The 4,387-nt window shown below is 42.4% G+C and overlaps 1 long non-coding RNA gene across 1 annotated transcript; it reads right to left on the bottom strand.

Annotated features, from left to right (window-relative positions):
• Positions 1–574: 574 nt before the first annotated feature.
• LOC123172066 (uncharacterized) lies at positions 575–4,036 on the bottom strand. The gene is made up of 3 exons (XR_006485460.1): positions 3,700–4,036; positions 1,887–3,618; positions 575–830 (listed from the first exon to the last, which is right to left on the bottom strand). It is a non-coding gene; the product is annotated as an uncharacterized lncRNA (long non-coding RNA).
• Between the last annotated feature and the right edge of the window lie 351 nt (positions 4,037–4,387).

Here is a 4,387-nt window from a genome sequence, read left to right as displayed (position 1 = left end):
GAAAGGTCTACAGCGCTGCGAGCTTATCGCCCGTATTACAGGACAAGACGCATTTAATGCGTCGCTTAGGTGTCCCTAAGCTTTACCGGGGACGGGACTGAGGCCTGTCCCGTCCGTCGCCGCCTCGCCACTACAAGAAACCTGTTAATCGATGACAGTCATGGATCAATGAAAAACCGTCGTGGATGCGCAGACGTGACGGACTTGAAATCCGTCATGTATATCACGTCATAATTTGGCACAGTACCTTCCTTGACGGTTTTTGGCCGTTATAGATCTGTCCCTAGGCTCACCGGGCCCAATATTCCAAGACAGACTAAGTCGTCACAGATATACATGACATGGTAGCAGCATGGACCTGAGGTGGCGTCTACGTGGATCAGACATGGCAGCCAACATGGCCCATGTAGTAACAAGCCCAATTAAGGTTTTAGCCCAATAATTTTGGTCCAGTCCAACCCATTAGCCACTTACTTTAGTTCTACCCATTAGAATACCTATTCTTTTAGTCCAACCATTAGCCCATTTTTTTCCAGCGTGATTTTTCATGCGACCCAATTTGCAACAAGACAAATTCATTCACACAATAGCATCTGGTCGTAAGAAAATACAAACTTCCAACAATCTAGACTGATTTCTGAAAACAAATATTTGTATCAAAACATCACATACATATCTAGAAAGAACTATAAGCATTATTTTTAAAAATTTCGAGTAAATATACTACTAGCTGGATTTAATCTCCAACACTACACCACTAATGCTTCCAGGTAGTTATTCGAGGCTAAGTAATTCCTGCTAAAAACTTCAATCTCCAGCTGAGTGCCAACCTGCATAGAATCCAAAACATATACAAAATTATAGTAAGTAATAACAGCCAGCCCCCAAATGAATCTAGAGAGTAATGATATAGTTGCTTTTCCAAGTAATTTTTAAGCAAAGGATGGAGACATCATTTCTTATTCATCAAGTACCACAAAAAATCAAGTTTATATACACTGATAGGGCTTGGTCTATCAAAACAGATGGTCCATGCAATATAGTATGGGTCATACACTACAGGATGGTTCACACAATACAATGTACTGTAGTTTCTAGTTAGAAAACCAGAAAAAGTAATACTGGAGGCATAGTTTCTTCACCAATTAAAGTTAATTCCTATCAAACTTGCTTTTTCATGTAAAATAAAAAACACTTAAAAGCAAAACCATTATAGGCAATTAAATGATCCACCTAGTGATATCATTATTTTAACAGTGGAATTCTTTCACGAGCATGAGAGAACTTCAGTTAACCACTTTAGAACAAGGGAAAAGCATGGGAACAGCCTACTGATCCAACAAAGGCGTCCGTCGCCTCCGGCACAAGACGCGTGTCCCATGTGTGGCGCGCACACCACACTATTCTAACTACATCTTTGTTGTGATTTTTTTTGCAACATCACTTGTGTTCCAAAAGTCCCTTCCCCAACAACACCTATGACGCAAAAAAGGGAGACGCAATTTTTTCTGCAACAAGACCTCTACTGCAAAAAAAATTATGCAAGAAGACCTATGTTACAAAAAAAAGATCTGACAGATCGCTACTCGATGGATCTTTTTAAAAGATCTGCTGACCAACGCGTAGCACGTTCCTTAGAACAAAGATGAACCTAATGGTTCAAATTTAGTCTAATGCTTTCAGACCAAACCTTCACATCTAGATTAACCACACCTAGGAATTGTGAAGAACAGTAAAATATGTTGGAAGAAAAAAAGCATGCATTCTCCCATTTACTGATTAGCCTTCATGGCATAAAAGGTACATAATTATCTCCGCCCACACTTCCATATGAGATGAGATACAAGGAACAATTATCTCTGTCGAAAAAAGTTCAGAGTTCATACCTCAAAGTTCATAAATCACAAAGGGATGCTAGTTTACAATTGACATAAATTAGCATTCTGAGCTTCCCAGTTAAGTTCCCAGTTAAGCATGTTCAGGACCTATGAGACAATGATGGTACACTGAATTAATAGATTTCAGCATTTACATTGGTAAATTACGAACATACTAGAACCTGAAGGAGCACGTTGCCGCACCCTGCCATCATGGTGAACTGGGAATGAACATAGACCACATCATGGTATTGGCAATGTTAGACACGCCACCAATAGAAAATAAAAAGGATTACAAAAGCATCATCTGCTTATGATAGCCATGCCAAACCAAAATATTTACCCTAATATGACAAGCTAGCTAGGTGACAGAGTATAACATTGTAACATGTGGAAGCTAGCCAAATGATCGGTCATCTTAAATTAACTTTACATGTCATATAGTAATAAATGCATAGTTATTAGCATAAGATTAAGATGTCCAATAGCATGCAAGTGCAGGTGCAGAGATAGCACACACGACACAACCAAAAGTAAGATAGTTTTCACAAGATGTGCCACACATGTTTTCAGCTTTGGCATACTGAAACACGCGCAATAGTGACTCATCATGTTCCAGACTACATGAAAGTATTGACCACATTAAATAAATGCAATATTACTTCAGGTTTTAATAAAAATCTGAAGTGGACACACCACCACAACTGTCTGAACATTCAGAGGTGACCAAACCTGACGCATATATAAGGTGCTCTTCACAATGCGGCCATCACTTCTGTTTGCTCAGTAATAATTGTCAATTGGCATAAGATTAGTAATAATAAACACAAGTGTTTTTTGTTGCCCAAACAATGAGTCCATGGTGAGATTTACCATTCCTAAAAGAACCAACAAGTGTTCTAACATAGATAGGCAGTACACTGTATAACAAGTGAGCAATAGTAAACACTGACTGAACTCCAATTGCATTGGGGTAATCATTGTCTTCCAAAATTAAAATGTCTGAAGTTATATCAACATTTTTTACATTTACATCTAGTAGTTAAATACTGTTGCATACATTCGAGATATACCAGCTCAATGCGGATTGTCACTCCAAGTTAGGCGATTCAGATTGAAACTGAACAAATACCTCACGGTAGAAAGAAATAAGTAATTGAGGTTCCTAAGAGACAGTATAATGAACAGTACTAGGGAGCAAGGAAGGCAAGAAATAGACAAACTGACCAGTAGCCATTCTCGCAGATGGACACATAAGCAGTTCTAACAGAGAAATCCAGAATAAACAAGCATGAGAACCCCTAAAAATCATCAGTAAATAAGATGGAGTATGGTGTCTGACAGTATTCTGGGAAGAACAAGTATTATGTATGAAGTGAACAGCAAGCAAGCCATTCCCCTGGACGTAGGAAGACCAAAGGCAAGACAAAGGGATGGAAAGAGAGATGAATCTTGCGCAACATGTAAATTGGAAAACCCGTCTCAATCACGTGCAACTTGTATCCTAAAACACATCTGGAACTCAATTACTGAACTAATCAGAGATGGTTAAGAATCTGTGGGTTTATTCCCATATTACTAGATTTCTTGCACTGTCGTACTAATAGCCAACATCATCAGGGCCGTCGGTGCTCTTCACTCACCATCTGATGAAATCGATGTAGTCAGTGCCGTCGTCGAGCGTGAAGGACACGTATGTGTTCCGCTCCACCTTGCAGCTAACCATCCCCATGAGACCGACCTGCAGATCCCCAACCCAAATACGAAACTATGTAAGCACTCAATCCCGATGAACAACCAAGATGGGTGATTCCTTACACACATGGGCTCTCAATCGGATGGAGCTGGATCCGTGCCCGCTGCCGGTGACCTCGGGGACTTCCAAATCCTGCTGTCGGCCCCGCCGCCGGTGACCTCGGGGACTTCCAAGTCCGGCCGTTGGTCCCGCTGCCACCGCTGTCGCCTCGGCTCGAGGGGTAGGACTGGTGGAGATCTGAATGGTGAGGGGAGGGGAATGGTGGGGAGCGGCTCGGCGTGGGGTGGTTCAGTGCCGGCGGTGGTGAAGCGGCGCGGGGTGGTTCAGCGCCGACGCCGGTGGAGTGGCATGAGGAGGATAGGTAGAGTGGCGGCGACTGAAGGTTGGTAGGGGAGGAGCTGGGAGAAGGGTAATTAGGGTTAGGCTGGCGTGGACTCTGCAGTTAAATGGGCCGCTCGAAAATTTCAACACCCCGCGCTGGCGACTTAAAATTTTCTTTCGCCACGCGCGCGCTCTCAGTTTCGGTTTCTTTACATTCGACTGACCTGTGGGCCAAACAAATGGCACATCAGCTAGAACCATCCATGACGGTCCAAATGGTATATGAAGAAAAAAGGCTAGGCCCGACTAGGCGTAGTTGGTCGATCCATGACAGTTTTTGTGACGGTCCGTCAAAGTCTGTCATAAAGGGGCTACTGTTTTCAGGCCCATTCGTATGTTGCTTATATGTGACGGTTTTCATGACGGTTCTTGT

The sequence above is a fragment of the Triticum aestivum genome, unplaced genomic scaffold, assembly GCF_018294505.1.
Source record: "Triticum aestivum cultivar Chinese Spring unplaced genomic scaffold, IWGSC CS RefSeq v2.1 scaffold5D_scf_2686, whole genome shotgun sequence".
NCBI lineage: Eukaryota > Viridiplantae > Streptophyta > Magnoliopsida > Poales > Poaceae > Triticum > Triticum aestivum.
The sequence above is the reverse complement of the archived record's forward strand: the minus strand, read 5'-3'. Positions and strand labels throughout refer to the sequence as shown.